Below are 18,269 nucleotides of genomic sequence, written 5' to 3' on the forward strand. Positions count from 1 at the left end.
ATTTAAGCCTAAGATAGCAAATACTTTAGCTTTACTAAAATATAACTTTAATAGTAAAAACTGAGACAAGTTAAAAGCTTACAGCAAAAGTAATAATTTGTAATGTCTTTGATATCTTCTTGTTATAAAGAAACAGTTACTCACAAATAAAAGTAAAGTATTTGCAATAATAAGTTGTTAAAACATTCTTGCTTATTTATAAAGATTATAAATAATGGCCGTTACAAAAGGTTATATTTTGTTTAAAGACAAAAAAAGTAGCAAAGTTATAATAATTTTTACTACACTTAAAATATTAAATTTAATGAAACACTGACATAACAATTTACTTGAAACAAAATTTTTATTTATGTTTTGCTTTATCGAAAATTTAACAACCGAAAGGTTTTTCGTGCACTATATCTCAGAATAAAATAATTTGAGCCAATTTTTTTAGTCGTTCAATAAACTGGAATGCTATATATAACCTTTATTTCGATTTAAACTTCTTAGTAATACTAAAACTACTCATTAAAGCTACTTATGCATAAGGTAAATGCCTGCTATATAGTTTTGTTGTGTTTCTAAATAAATAATTAGTACCTAATGGTTAAAGTTCATACTGGGTTGATAAGAGTTTTTGTAAATCCAGCGGCTGTAATCACTATGCCTCTTGCGGTTATAATGATAGGCATATATCTAAAACAAATAAGTGATTGAAATAAAAATTTTACAGACGCTGGATTTAACAAAATAAAACTTAAAGTAGCTATGTATTGAAAGTTTGCAGTTGTGAATACTGAACATTTATTAAAAGTCTTTATATGTGTTTAAATTCTAAACGAAAATAAAAATCCAAGGTTATGGAATGTTTTTAAATGAAATTAATTTAATGGATAACTCTAATAACACAGTATATTACAACTTGGAATTTATGAATAAGTTAAAAACTACCGAAAAACTGTTTTAACGTAAAAAAAGATTAACATAAATATATAATTGTACAATTTATTCATTAATAATAAAAATTTCTAAGCAATTTACATTCATGTTTTATTTTGGAAAAAAGTCAGCCAATAAAAGAGATTTTAAACGAATAATTAATCATTTGAATCAATCTGTACATATTGTTGCAAGTTGCCATAACAAGTCTAACTTGTTGCCATAATTGCCATAACTTAAGTTTTAATACGTCTAAGCTGATGTAAATGCTTTAGATTTTGCACTTAGGTCGTTAGTCTTTACAGACTAACTGCACTAACTTTTATATAGCTTTATTTATAACATTAAAAAAAAAAAGGATTTTAAAGGGACTCACGATTCCAACAGATATTCGAAAAAAAAAACATTTTAATAATTTGATGCCAAGTTATACAACGATATTAGTATTAAAATTATTTTATTTTTATTTATGGGAAACTACTTAGAAGTTCTAAGTTAGCTTACTTAAAAAGATACTTAGATATGTTTTTGAGAAATTTAAGTTAATTTAATAGACTAATAACTACTTCTAAAAAGTTAATTAAAACTACTCTTAAAATAATAGATTTAACATTCATTTAAGTATCATAAATGTATTTATTTATTGATAATATTGTTATTTACTACTCAGCAAAAACTTATAAAAGTTTAAATATTATAAAGTTTTGAGAAATTAATATATTTTTTTATGTAATCAATTTTTATTTTTTGCTTCAAAAAGCCGAACCTTTTAGTTTAAACAATGGATCGAAGATAAAAAATGCTTGATGCTTGATGAAATAAAATAAAAAATTAAAACTGGACAAAATTACAAAAAGAGTGAACAAGTTTATTTTTAATTGCTAAACGAGAAATAAACAACTCACTAAGTAAACAAACATTAAAAAAATTTAGAAAGTTTATTTTAATTTTTCCAGTGCTTAAATAGTTATAACTGAAAGTTTAAAATTTGACAAAGTTGAAAGTTCACACTTATAAAGAACGCTTATAAAGTTTAATGATTTTTCATATTTACAATGTAAGCAATGTTAACAAAATAAAGCAATACCAAAAGTTGAAGAAACATTGCAAAGAATTGGTTTATTTGAAAACTATTATGTAATGTATAATTTGCTTAAAAGTTTGTAGAAAATAATTTTAATATAAAATAAATTGTAAAATAACTTTTATTATGTTACTAAAAGTTACTTAAAGGTGTATTACAGAAATATGTAAATAACAAAGTTAGAAGACGTTTAGAATACTAAAATTATCATGTTAGATTTCTAATCGGAAATAGCGTGATGAACGAACATTTTATAATTATAAATAAACTTTAACAATTAACTTACAATCTAAAATTTATACAAAGTTATAAATAGTATTTATAGAATTAATTGAAAACACTTAATTTAAGTATGTAATGGACTTATTCTTGCAATATTTAGTGCTGTGGTCATAAAAAGTTTTAACAGCTATTGAGGTAATTTTAACCTAAAACAAAGTATTATTAAAAATGATGTTTAAAAACTGTAAGGTAAACAAGTTTAAATAAAACATAACAGTCAAAAAATACTTCAAATTTTACTAGTATAACTGTAAGCATAATTTTCATTGCATTCTAAAATAAAAGTTTTATTTATAGTAAATCAAAATTAAATAAAAAACAAAATAAAAAAGTTACAACTTGGAGGTCGATTAAGTTTTTTTGTGAAACATTAAATAGTTTTATTTAAAACAACAAAACTATATAATGTTTATTTTACATTACAATAAGCTCTTATAAATACAAACTGTTTTTTATCATTTAAGCATTGGATGAGTAGTTTACGTTGCTCAATCCAGCGTCTTTGCCTGGCATGCAGCTGATTCCGAAGAAAAATGAGAGGACGAAGGCAGTGCAACCGATGATGAAGACAAGAATGAGGTCATGAAGGAGCAAACTGACCAGATCAAAAGATACCGTCTTCCATTTGAAGGAGTCTTCTTCATTGACTGTTACTGGTACAGCTTCTAAAAATATAAGATCAGTGTAAACAATACGACTAAAATGTGTGCAGATTTTATAAGTATGTTTTTTTTTTATATTTTGTCTTTATTTTTACCTAATAGAGCCCTTAATTGTTTCAAAGCTATTTTAGCTTAATATTACTTTTGGAACATTGGTTGAAACTTTATATAATTTTAAAACTTTTTCCAAACAACAAAACTAAAAACTTGTATTTATTATCTTTGAACTAAATAATCTGATAAGTAAAGCATCTATCAACTAAACTAAAGAGAACTAACTTTCTTTTTTTTCAGGTTTTATAATTAAACATTTACAAATAAACTTATGTTTATTAAAAAAACTATTACAACTAACGAATCACACCATTTTCATCGCAACCGTTCGGACATACACATGGACCCTCTAATATGAAATCCTAAAATAATTAAAATAAAACAATTAAATCCTTTAAAATATTACAAAAAATCAAAATAGAAAAATTAACATGGAAATAAAATAAAGTTTTAAAAAATTGGAAATATAATTTAAATTTTATAAAAAAAAACAATATCCTACTAAGCTAAACTCCTAAAAGTAATAAAAAAAAACAAATCAAGTTATAAAAAATATTAAACATTTGTATGGTCTTTTTAAAATGAAGTCCAAAAAAATGATAAAATTTTAACAAAATATTTAAAAAACTAAGTCTTGTGAAGCAAAAGGATAATTTAATAAATACAAAATTTTAAGACAAAAATTCTTTGAAAATTAAAAAAAAAAAGTTTGAACTCTCGAAAGTAAGTTACTGAAAATTATGTAAACAAAAGTTTAGTATAAGAGTATTTACAACCAGTTTTGACCTGTTAAAAATATACCTGCAAAATTGTTCTGAAAAGTAAATTCTAAGTACTAATTAAACTTTCTAAAGATTTTTGGAAAGTTTAGTACAAAACATTTAAGTTAAATCATTTTTATTCGTTTTAATTAAAAAAAAGAAAAGAAAAACTTTTTGTTGTATATGTGTCGACTAGTACTCTTTGCATTATTTTTTACTTATAGTGAAACAATCAAAAATTACAAAAAAAAATTGCATATACACTAACATACTAATGTTCGATGTTAACTTAAAAACTTACATATTAATTATAAATATAATATACTTAAGTAAACTAACATATTCAAGTATTGTTAGTTCTCCAATGTAGTAAAATAAATGACCAGGTATGTTTCTATTGCAAATAAGATTTATTCTTGACATTCTGTTTAAAATAATAGTAGCATTATAGATTGTTATTACAAAAAAAAAAGTAAGATCAGGTATACTTTAAAAAAATCATTATACTGATGTAATACTAATTTTCTATACCATTTTAAAATGTTGTAGTAGAAGTGTTTTAAACAAAATAAAACATTTTTTAGTATGTAAAAATTTAGAAAAGCTTGTTTATTTTAGTCTTATTCACAAATAAATTTACTTTAAGTAGCTTTTATTAATTTCTCTGGTCAAATATGAAATAATTTATTTACAGCGTTTGTTTGTAGATACATATGAATTACTTTAAAATATTTCTTCAAAAACAAATACTATATATAAAAATTACTATGTATTACTAAGTTAAAACACAAAAAAAATAAAACAAATGCTAAAAGTTTACTATAGTTTTTATTAATTTTAAGTGACTTGCTATGAAGTTTTGAAATTGTAACTTCTAAGATAACATTTGAAAATAAAGACATACAATGGATAAAGTTTGAAAACCTAAAATTAACATTTAATTTGTTTTATCATTGCAGGTTGTTTTGTAACTTTTGTGTTTGTTTACAAACATAATAAACTTTAAAAGCTAAATAAACAATCGGTTAATTAAAAACTTGAAGAGATAAATAAACAATCGGTTAATTAATGTGCAAGCAATAAACCAGTTTATAGCTAAAAACAACTAAAAATGTAATTTTATAGGAGTTTTTTATATTGCTGCCCTAGAGTTTAGACAAAGTTATTAAAATTTTTAAAACTTGTTTAATATGTTTATTAGCAGAAAAGTATTTGATTTAACTTCAATACAGAAGCTTACATAATTTAAGTTTTATACTAAAAAACGTTTTAACTCTTACATTTTACTTGTTATACACTTACCTAAAATATTTATAAAAATCTAAGATGAAAATATCGGGAACTGAAGTTCAACTACTATATGATAAGCTTCGACAGTATTTAAAAAACATTGTACAACATACAATAATAAAAATATTACAATCAAATCTACTGAAGGATTAATAAATATTTATAAAATATATATTCAAAATTGTAAATAATATTTTTGTTAGCTGAGACTTATTTCAAAATAAAAAAACATTAACTATATGGTGCTTATAAGATTTATAAATAAATTATTAATACAAATAACTTTAATTTTTATCTATCTGAAATATAGTGTAAAAAATATTTAATAAGTTATATGCTGTTCAAATAGATGTTAAAAATAAACAATTGTACCTCTGATTTTCTGCTGAATAATATTAAAAGTAAAACAATTCTATCTCTGATTTTCTTCTGAATAATAGTGCAATTATAATCTAATAAATTATATGATGTTCAATTAAGTATTGAAAATAAAACAATTCTACCTCTGATTATCAGCTGAATAATAGTGCAAATAAAGCCCTGATGAGTCGGAATAATTGAAAAATTCTGAAGATTGAACACCCAAATCATAACCTTCCGAGTAATATTCTTGTAAAACCTGTAAATAATGAATATCAACAAATTGTAATACCTGAAAAACAAAAAGTTTTAAAAGTAAGAAAAAACGTTTTTTTTCACAAACAACTTAAAAATAATAATCTTGCTTTAGAAAAAATTCATTGTAAAAATTTATCGTATTCATAAGTTTAAACAATGCTGAATAAATCGATATTATTTTTACATTCCATAAAAAATTATTTAACATACACAATTAGAAATGCAAATGCTTAAAGTTTATCTTTAGTCTGTTTAAAATTTACTTTAAATTCAACTTCTGAATAAATAAAATCAAGTCTTAAAGAGTTTTCACCGATAGATTATCAGTATGACGTTATAAAGTTTTTACGAACAGCAGAACTAAGAGGTTAATCAAATTATTATTATTATTAATGAAATTTGCTTGAACCAGGGTTTCGTAAACTCATTTTCATAATTGCCTTTTGGGTGCAAAAAATACAAATCGCTCTCTACTACTTGTTGTCCCCTGATTACAATAATCTTCTCAAAAGTGGCGAAATATTGAATATCAAAATAGGAAGGTCTGTTTTGAGATTTATAACATTTTCTTATTAAAACTTTACATATTTATACCCAAGTCATACTATTGCAACTTCACAGTTTACACAGGGTTTCCCTAACTTTTTTTTTTAAATTGCCATCTTAGAAGAAAGGCTATTGCCCCCCCCAAACAAGACTACCATTTAAATTTTTTGCTTTTCATATGCAACTCAAGAGTATCTAGTGTAAGTTTCGAAATTACTAATATATACACCCAAGACTTTTTTTTGCTCTTCAACTGCAACTCAAGAGTATCTAGTGTAAGTTTAGAAATTTAAGTTGTAAGATTAGAGTTTCAAAAAATAACAAAGTATATAATAAAGTATAACAAAAGCCTACTTTTTAAATATTTTTTATTAATAAGTGATAGTAAACAAAATAACAACAAAAGTTTATTATCCTAACAAATATTCCGTCATAATTTCAACACTTTTGATAAACTAAACAAGCTAACAGATAAATATTTAGAATCCCATACCACACTCCCATCATAATCAACAATATTTATCCAACATTGGAGTGATAATGTATAAATTATAAATAAGTACAAGAAAAAATAAGATATATAAATTAGATAAATCTTTATAATTCCATATTCTTCCCATAAAATCCACTTACTTCTGCTCAAACCTCAAACAAAATAAAACTATAGCAAACAAACAAACAAAAGAATCTTTATAATCTTCAAATTTCGACTAAAATAAAAATAAAAAATTTAACAGATAAATCTTTATTAAGCAGAACTGATCCATCGTTATCAACATATTTTTAATTAAAACAAACAAACTAACACTTAAATCTTTATAATCCCACACAACTGTATCATCGTAATCCACATATTTCTGTTCGAATCCCACACACGGGTTGAAGTGATAAGTGAAATTAATAAAAACAAACAAACTAACACTCAAATCTTTATAATCCCACACAACTGTATCATCGTAATCCACATATTTCTGTTCGAACCCCACACACGGGTTGAAGTGATAAGTGAAATTAATTAAAACAAACAAACTAACACTTAAATCTTTATAATCCCACACAACTGTATCATCGTAATCCACATATTTCTGTTCGAATCCCACACAAGGGTTGAAGTGATAAGTGAAACTAATTAAAACAAACAAACTAACACTTAAATCTTTATAATCCCACACAACTGTATCATCGTAATCCACATATTTATATTAAAACAAACAAACTAACACTCAAATCTTTATAATCCCACACAACTGTATCATCGTAATCCACATATTTCTGCTCGAATCCCACACACGGATTGAAGTGATAAGTGAAATTAATTAAAACAAACAAACTAACACTCAAATCTTTATAATCCCACACAACTGTATCATCGTAATCCACATATTTCTGCTCGAATCCCACACACGGATTGAAGTGATAAGTGAAATTAATTAAAACAAACAAACTAACACTCAAATCTTTATAATCCCACACAACTGTATCATCGTAATCCACATATTTCTGTTCGAACCCCACACACGGGTTGAAGTGATAAGTGAAATTAATTAAAACAAACAAACTAACACTTAAATCTTTATAATCCCACACAACTGTATCATCGTAATCCACATATTTCTGCTCGAATCCCACACACGGATTGAAGTGATAAGTGAAATTAATTAAAACAAACAAACTAACACTCAAATCTTTATAATCCCACACAACTGTATCATCGTAATCCACATATTTATATTAAAACAAACAAACTAACACTCAAATCTTTATAATCCCACACAACTGTATCATCGTAATCCACATATTTCTGCTCGAATCCCACACACGGATTGAAGTGATAGGTGAAACTAATTAAAACAAACAAACTAACACTCAAATCTTTATAATCCCACACAACTGTATCATCGTAATCCACATATTTCTGTTCGAATCCCACACACGGGTTGAAGTGATAAGTGAAATTAATTAAAACAAACAAACTAACACTTAAATCCTTATAATCCCACACTACTGTATCATCGTAATCCACATATTTCTGCTCGAATCCCACACACGGATTGAAGTGATAAGTGAAATTAATTAAAACAAACAAACTAACACTCAAATCTTTATAATCCCACACTACTGTATCATCGTAATCCACATATTTCTGCTCGAATCCCACACACGGATTGAAGTGATAAGTGAAATTAATTAAAACAAACAAACTAACACTCAAATCATAATAATCCCTCACTACTGTATCATCGTTATCCACATATTTCTACTCGAACCCACTTACAAGGATTGAAGTGATAAGTGAAATTAATTAAAACAAACAAACTAACACTCAAATCATAATAATCCCTCACTACTGTATCGTCGTTATCAACATATTTCTACTCGAACCCACTTACAAGGATTGAAGTGATAAGTGAAACTAATTAAAACAAACAAACTAACACTCAAATCATAATAATCCCTCACAACTGTATCATCGTTATCCACATATTTCTACTCGAACCCACTTACAAGGATTGAAGTGATAAGTGAAATTAATTAAAACAAACAAACTAACACTCAAATCATAATAATCCCTCACTACTGTATCATCGTTATCAACATATTTCTACTCGAACCCACTTACAAGGATTGAAGTGATAAGTGAAATTAATTAAAACAAACAAACTAACACTCAAATCATAATAATCCCTCACTACTGTATCATCGTTATCAACATATTTCTACTCGAACCCACTTACAAGGATTGAAGTGATAAGTGAAACTAATTAAAACAAACAAACTAACACTCAAATCATAATAATCCCTCACGACTGTATCATCGTTATCAACATATTTCTACTCGAACCCACTTACAAGGATTGAAGTGATAAGTGAAACTAATTAAAACAAACAAACTAACACTCAAATCATAATAATCCCTCACTACTGTATCATCGTTATCAACATATTTCTACTCGAACCCACTTACAAGGATTGAAGTGATAAGTGAAATTAATTAAAACAAACAAACTAACACTCAAATCATAATAATCCCTCACTACTGTATCATCGTTATCAACATATTTCTACTCGAACCCACTTACAAGGATTGAAGTGATAAGTGAAACTAATTAAAACAAACAAACTAACACTCAAATCATAATAATCCCTCACTACTGTATCATCGTTATCAACATATTTCTACTCGAACCCACTTACAAGGATTGAAGTGATAAGTGAAATTAATTAAAACAAACAAACTAACACTCAAATCATAATAACCCCTCACAACTGTATCGTCGTTATCAACATATTTCTACTCGAACCCACTTACAAGGATTGAAGTGATAAGTGAAATTAATTAAAACAAACAAACTAACACTCAAATCTTTATAATCCCACACTACTGTATCATCGTAATCCACATATTTCTGCTCGAATCCCACACACGGATTGAAGTGATAAGTGAAACTAATTAAAACAAACAAACTAACACTCAAATCATAATAATCCCTCACTACTGTATCATCGTTATCAACATATTTCTACTCGAACCCACTTACAAGGATTGAAGTGATAAGTGAAATTAATTAAAACAAACAAACTAACACTCAAATCATAATAATCCCTCACTACTGTATCATCGTTATCAACATATTTCTACTCGAACCCACTTACAAGGATTGAAGTGATAAGTGAAATTAATTAAAACAAACAAACTAACACTCAAATCTTTATAATCCCACACTACTGTATCATCGTAATCCACATATTTCTGCTCGAATCCCACACACGGATTGAAGTGATAAGTGAAACTAATTAAAACAAACAAACTAACACTCAAATCATAATAATCCCTCACTACTGTATCATCGTTATCAACATATTTCTACTCGAACCCACTTACAAGGATTGAAGTGATAAGTGAAATTAATTAAAACAAACAAACTAACACTCAAATCATAATAATCCCTCACTACTGTATCGTCGTTATCAACATATTTCTACTCGAATCCCACACACGGATTGAAGTGATAAGTGAAATTAATTAAAACAAACAAACTAACACTCAAATCATAATAATCCCTCACTACTGTATCATCGTTATCAACATATTTCTACTCGAACCCACTTACAAGGATTGAAGTGATAAGTGAAATTAATTAAAACAAACAAACTAACACTCAAATCATAATAATCCCTCACTACTGTATCGTCGTTATCAACATATTTCTACTCGAACCCACTTACAAGGATTGAAGTGATAAGTGAAACTAATTAAAACAAACAAACTAACACTCAAATCATAATAATCCCTCACAACTGTATCATCGTTATCCACATATTTCTACTCGAACCCACTTACAAGGATTGAAGTGATAAGTGAAATTAATTAAAACAAACAAACTAACACTTAAATCTTTATAATCCCACACAACTGTATCATCGTAATCCACATATTTCTGTTCGAATCCCACACACAAGGATTGAAGTGGTAAGTGAAACTAATTAAAACAAACAAACTAACACTCAAATCTTTATAATCCCACACAACTGTATCATCGTAATCCACATATTTCTGTTCGAATCCCACACACGGGTTGAAGTGATAAGTGAAATTAATTAAAACAAACAAACTAACACTCAAATCTTTATAATCCCACACTACTGTATCGTCGTAATCCACATATTTCTGCTCGAATCCCACACACGGGTTGAAGTGATAAGTGAAATTAATTAAAACAAACTAACACTCAAATCTTTATAATCCCACACAACTGTATCATCGTAATCCACATATTTCTGCTCGAATCCAACACACGGGTTGAAGTGATAAGTGAAACTAATTAAAACAAACAAACTAACACTTAAATCTTTATAATCCCACACAACTGTATCATCGTAATCCACATATTTCTGTTCGAATCCCACACACAAGGATTGAAGTGGTAAGTGAAACTAATTAAAACAAACAAACTAACACTCAAATCTTTATAATCCCACACAACTGTATCATCGTAATCCACATATTTCTGCTCGAATCCCACACACGGGTTGAAGTGATCAGTGAAAATAATTAAAATAAACAAACTAACACTCAAATCTTTATAATCCCACACTACTGTATCATCGTAATCCACATATTTTTGTTCGAATCCCACACACGGGTTGAAGTGATAAGTGAAATTAATTAAAACAAACAAACTAACACTCAAATCTTTATAATCCCACACAACTGTATCATCGTAATCCACATATTTCTGCTCGAATCCCACACACGGATTGAAGTGATAAGTGAAATTAATTAAAACAAACAAACTAACACTCAAATCTTTATAATCCCACACAACTGTATCATCGTAATCCACATATTTCTGCTCGAATCCCACACAAGGGTTGAAGTGATAAGTGAAACTAATTAAAACAAACAAACTAACACTTAAATCTTTATAATCCCACACTACTGTATCATCGTAATCCACATATTTCTGCTCGAATCCCACGCACGGATTGAAGTGATAAGTGAAACTAATTAAAACAAACAAACTAACACTCAAATCTTTATAATCCCACACAACTGTATCATCGTAATCCACATATTTCTGTTCGAATCCCACGCACGGGTTGAAGTGATAGGTGAAACTAATTAAAACAAACAAACTAACACTTAAATCTTTTTAATCCCACACAACTGTATCATCGTAATCCACATATTTCTGTTCGAATCCCACACAAGGATTGAAGTGATAGGTGAAGTTAATTAAAACAAACAAACTAACACTTAAATCTTTATGATCCCACACAACTGTATCATCGTAATCCACATATTTCTGCTCGAATCCCACGCACAAGGGTTGAAGTGATAAGTAAAATTAATTAAAACAAACAAACTAACACTCAAATCTTTATAATCCCACACAACTGTATCATCGTAATCCACATATTTCTGTTCGAACCCCACACACGGGTTGAAGTGATAAGTGAAACTAATTAAAACAAACAAACTAACAACATAAGTTTATTATCCCATACAAATGTTCCGTCATAATTGCAATACTTTTGATGAACTAAACAAGCTAACAGATAAATGTCTCTAATCCCATCATAATCAACATGTCTCTGCTCGAACCCAGCAAACAAATTATAATGATATTATATAAGTTATAAATAAGTACATTAAAACAAAAGAAACTTTAGATATTAAAATTAGATAGGTTTTTATTGTCCCACAAAATCCGATTATTTCTGCTCAAACCTCAAATAAAATAAAATAAAACAGACAAACAAAAGAGTCTTTATAATCTTCAAAATTTCAACTAAATTAAAAAAGCTAACAGATAAATCTTTATTCAACAGAACTGATCCATCGTTATCAACATATTTTTAATTAAAACAAACAAACTAACACTTAAATCTTTATAATCCCACACAACTGTATCATCGTAATCCACATATTTCTGTTCGAATCCAACGCACGGATTGAAGTGATAAGTGAAACTAATTAAAACAAACAAACTAACACTTAAATCTTTATAATCCCACACAACTGTATCATCGTAATCCACATATTTTTAATTAAAACAAACAAACTAACACTTAAATCTTTATAATCCCACACAACTGTATCATCGTAATCGACACATTTCTGTTCGAATCCCACACACGGGTTGAAGTGATAAGTGAAACTAATTAAAACAAACAAACTAACACTTAAATCTTTATAATCCCACACTACTGTATCATCGTAATCCACATATTTCTGTTCGAATCCTACACAAGGGTTGAAGTGATAAGTGAAATAGCTGACGTCATCGTATATTTTCCACTTGACTGATCCGTCCGCGTTCTGATGGATCCCGTTCAGATCAACCAGCCCCGACCCGTCCGACATCTCGCATCTATAAGCGTTGTGACGTCATAATTAAATTTGTAGATTACTATTATTTTATTTTTGAAAAATTATAAAAACAATAATAAAAAAGAAGCCGTGTTGTGGTTGCAATAACAACTGAGGTCGTAATGAAACTCATTTATGAGAACATCTTAACTTATGAGACAAATAATAAAGGTTTAAATCAATCAGTCCCGATCCGTGGCATTTTGCATCTACAAGAAAAATCACAAGCGTGCTAGTAATAACTATTTAAAATAAGCTTTTAAGAAATTGTAACTTTATGAAATTACGAAGTTAAGAACAATTCGCCTGACATTTCACACCTGTAAACGTTGTGACGTCATAATGTAGCATTAAACCATAATTAAGTCATAATGTGGTCGCGTATTAAATTTCATGACGATAGATAGTTCAGGTTGACCGTCTGACATACTTATGATATTGTTTAAAACTTCTTGTCTATATTGTGATGTCATAAATAGGCAGTAAATAAACAACTATCAAATATCTACTACTGTTGTATTTTATAATAGTTTATAAATTACTTTAAATAAGGTATAAGAACGTAGACTTAGGTTTTTTGCTTTATTAGGCCTGCGCTGTATGATTTTAGTTTAAAAACTTGTAAAACTGAAAACTTCCTAATTAGGGATAAAAATACGGCTAGCTGACCTAAAAGCAGAAGCATGCGGCCCACGACTTTTAGTAGCAATTTTTTGGCTTAAAAACAAAACATGCAAAACAAGCAAATATATATTTTTTAGAAACATACTTAAAATGTATTTTCTATTAAACTGCGATTAGTGGGGCTTAATTTAAGATAAATTTACTAAAAAAATGCGTTTAAAAAGTTATAATAGTATAATTTCAAACTTTATGGCGGTCCACGAAGACGTTATCTAGCCTGTAACTTATAAAAGGCTGCAGACTTATTCTAAACTTACAGTAGTTTGTTTAAAATTTCACAACATTTTTTTCTACCATGTTTTTATCTGTTTAAAATTAGTAAAAATAATTTATTCCGCATGTACTGATAAAACCTTCCAACTTTTTGTTCAATAAATTTTACTTACATTTGAACAATTTGTTGAAAAAATAACTCGTTTTGCAATGCCAAAAGCTTTAAAATATCGGTAAATAAAATTCATCAAAAAAAATTTTAGAAAGGTTTGAAATTAATTTTTAAAGTTTTGATTGCATCATTAATAAACCATGTGTTTAACATTTATTGAAGGCTTCATTTAAAAATTAAATCTTGCCGTATCATTGTTAGCCTAAGTTGAGGTTCAACCGGTACTAATGTTCAAACAAATTGACAAAGTGTTCAAAGATGCAGTCAGAACCGAAAATTTATCAAAATAAATTTGAATCCGAATTTTGGAAAATCTGGTCGGATTTGGAATTTAGAGAAAACTTTGAAATTAATACTTTATTTGATTTTTAATCATAAATAGTTGTTCCAAATTCTATAATACTATAGTTTCTGAAAAAAAACTACAAAAGATAAGTTTTTTTTGATGTATTCGATTAAACTAACTAATTTTAAAAATAGAAAAGCATCAAAAAATATGTGAGTGTTACGATTAGTGTAAAAATAAAGTTTAAAGAATTTGCTTAAATAAGTATAAACAACTTTTTTATTAATGTTTAAAATTATATTTATTAGAAAGTAAAATAAAAATATTTTACACTTTTAATATTGTCTAAAATTTTTATTATATAAGAAAGAATTTCGATAAAATACTATGATAAAAAAAACTATTTAGTAAAACTAACATATATTTACTTTAGCTTATCTTAAAAATACTTTTAATTAATACAAAAACATGTAATTTCTTACTTGCATCTTGAAATAGATTCACATTTCAGACTGAAAGAAACTCCAATTAAAGTTGCAAAGATCAACAATTTCATAACGACTAGTTTAATCTTATATTTCAAAAAAACTTTTTTTGTAGTAGATACCTGAAACAAATTTAGAACTTAAATGATAATATAAAAGTTTTAAAATATGCTAATATAACTGAACTTAGTAAGTTTACAACTAATAACTTTCTAGTCTAAATTAAGTTATAGCTATAGTTATATAATTTAAACAAATATATAGTTTTGTACAGCTTTGGTATGCTAAACTACTGTTGTTTAAACATGAAAACAAATATATACTGAAAAACTTTCTAAAGTATAATAAAAGTGAAAAAGTGAGCTATTCCAATAGTTAAAAACAAACTTTTTGCTTAACAAAAAGCAAGTTCAATTAAAACAAAAGCCAATTATTAACTTTGTTGTTTGTTTAAATAAAAAATGTTTGTTTTTATATCATGTCATATTGTTTTGCAGTATTTACTTAATTAAGCATACAGCAAATATTTTGCTAATCTATGTTATTGATTTACTGAAACTAGAGTGAAAATTAAAAATAAGGGTAGTATAGTTCAGTATAAACAAATATTTATAAAAAAAAACAAGTGTTAAAAAACAGTATATGGTATAAAAGTTTTAAACTAAAAAAAGTTAATCTAAGTAATAATTGTTTGAATATTAATTTCAAGTACATACTATTACACTAAAATGATTGAACTTATAACATCAACCTAGTTAGTAACATTAAGTTTATAAATTTAAATATTTTTTCAACATCTTAAATTGATATTTTATTTAGTAAGCAAAAGTCAATCTCACTTATCTTTAAACCAAAAAATATTGTTTAAAGTTTTTTAATTCGTTTATGGTCAAAACATTAAAGGAACGCTAGTTCTTACGTTATTTGGTTTATTTTAATTATACAGCTAAAAAAGATTATTAAGTATAAACGTAACTGTATTTTGTAATATACTTGAAGTTTATAAGTTCTATTACTATGTTGGAAAAAGTTAATAAAAAAATATTTTAATTATTTAAAAGTATATCCAACTTTAAAAGTGTTAATGTTTTGTTAGTTTAGTGAATGTAAAACTAGAAAATAAGGTAACTTATAATATATTAAAACTTGTATTGGTTAATATTTAGCTTTAGTTTTTAATAAAAATTGCTCGAAGTAAAATATAATTAATTTGTATTTCATGCAACAAAAGTAACTTAAATGTCTTGCTAGTTTTAAGTTTAAGGACTTTATAATCTACCTTTGTTAACTCTTACGTATATATTTTGATTATGAAGAAAGTAAGTTAAGTTTGTTAGAGATTAACAACTTATATATAAAGTTTATTTTTTGTTAAAACCGTACAAAACTGTTCATAAAAACAATAAAAAGTATTGAAACCAATATACGTCTTCAAAAGTTAAATAAAGTACAACAGAGTTTTTAGTCTGAAAAACGTATTAGAAACAGATATAAAATGAAAAGTTTTAGTTTCGCTAAATCTTCAAATATTTTAATATATGTTAATGATTTCAAGAGACTTTATTCATTTGAAGACAAGTTGAACTTTTCGCATATTTTGATTTAAGATAAGATTATAAAGTTTCAACGAAATTATTCAAACATTTTGTTTTGTCGGATATTATAAAGTTTCATTAGAAAACTAGTAATTTCGTAATGATTTAAAGTAAAACTTGATAAAAGTTATTTATAAAACTTATGAATAAGTGTTTACTTTTACTACCCTAAAAATTAATTTTCAAAGTATGTATGATTTTTTTTCCTAGATTATTTGAGACTTAAGTATTAAAAATTAAAAAAACTAAAAACTTTTTTTTTGTTAATGCCAGTTTTGGTCAACGTATATGTTTAAAAAAGTATTTAAAGTAAAGATTATTTACAAAATTGACATTAAAATAAGAAAAACTTTTAGATAAATCAAAAAAAAAGGGTTCTTTCCAGGTATTTTAGAAACATTGCGTTAAATTATATTAATTTCTAAAAAAAAATATACAAAATACAGTTTTATAGTAATGATTAGAATTCACTTTTGGTTTATTTTAAGATCAACAGTTATAGTTCACCATTTGAATTCGAGATAAAAATACAAATTTAATATCTAATAAACTTGTTTACAAAACAATGTTTTGCCCAAAAGGGTAGTTATAATTAAATTAGTTATAATTAAGTTTTTATTCACTTGAAGAAAAATGTATACAGCTGAAGTGTTCTACAGGGAAAAACATTGTTTAGTAAACAAATTCTTTGAAACATTAAAATCGTAATCATTTTTTGTAAACGTCTTATAAAAATATTTTGTTTTTTATTGCAACCATGTTTGTAGTTTATTTAACTACTTTCGTTTTAAAAATTTTTTTGCTTATCAATAAACTTTTAACAGATTCAACTTTAAACGCTATCAATTCTAAGCTGTTTGTACATAAGTATGTTTCGATAATCTATATAAGCAACATAGCCTTTAAATGTTGACCAAAAAACAAAAGAAAAGTTTTGTTTTACTTTATTAGTTGAACCAGGGGTCGGTAAGTTGCCACCCGTAAAGCGGTTTGAGATGTGCTTTTAATCTAAAACAACAATTTTATAAAGGAATTTAGAGAAACTTTTATGCTGAAAACTTATTAAACTACTTATTTAGTTTAATTTGTGCTCAACAGCTTCTAGCGATTTATTATTGCATGTATTATCACATCTTAGGTTTAAAATAATATTTCTTTAATTACTACAATTATTTTAGAAAACTGCGGTCCACTAGCATCTCATAAAACAATTGGCCTTACACTTTACAAAAAACCAAATAGCGTATTTTTGATTCTATGTAAGTTATTACTGTACTTAAACTATAAAAGTACAGTAATATGAAAAACTTACCTCGTACAAAAAAAAAAAATTTATAAACTAAAAAAAAAGCTTAAGTTCTATAAATAGTACAAAAACTCTTTGTTGAAGCTTAGCACAATTTTAATGTGCAACAAACTAATAATGTGAATATATAACATCATAAAAACAAAAGTTTTAAGACTTCTCCAGTACTGTGTAGTGAAATTTAGCATTTTTAAAACGTTATATTAAGAAACTTAACAGTATTTTATTCTTAATTTAGCTATAAAAGCTAAATGCAAACAGAGGTTTGATAAACTTTTAGATCAAAATAAGATTTAATAAAAAAACAAAAGTAGTTTTTGTGATTTTATTTTCCACTTCACTTAACAGTAAAACAAATGTTGTGTTTTTAAAAGTGTTACTGAAGTTTTATAATTTAGAAAACTAAGTCATTATTTAGGATAACTGACGAAGGTAG

Source organism: Thalia democratica, chromosome 3 (genome assembly GCF_965202585.1).
Source record: "Thalia democratica chromosome 3, ktThaDemo2.hap1.1, whole genome shotgun sequence".
Classification (NCBI taxonomy): Eukaryota; Metazoa; Chordata; class Thaliacea; order Salpida; family Salpidae; genus Thalia; species Thalia democratica.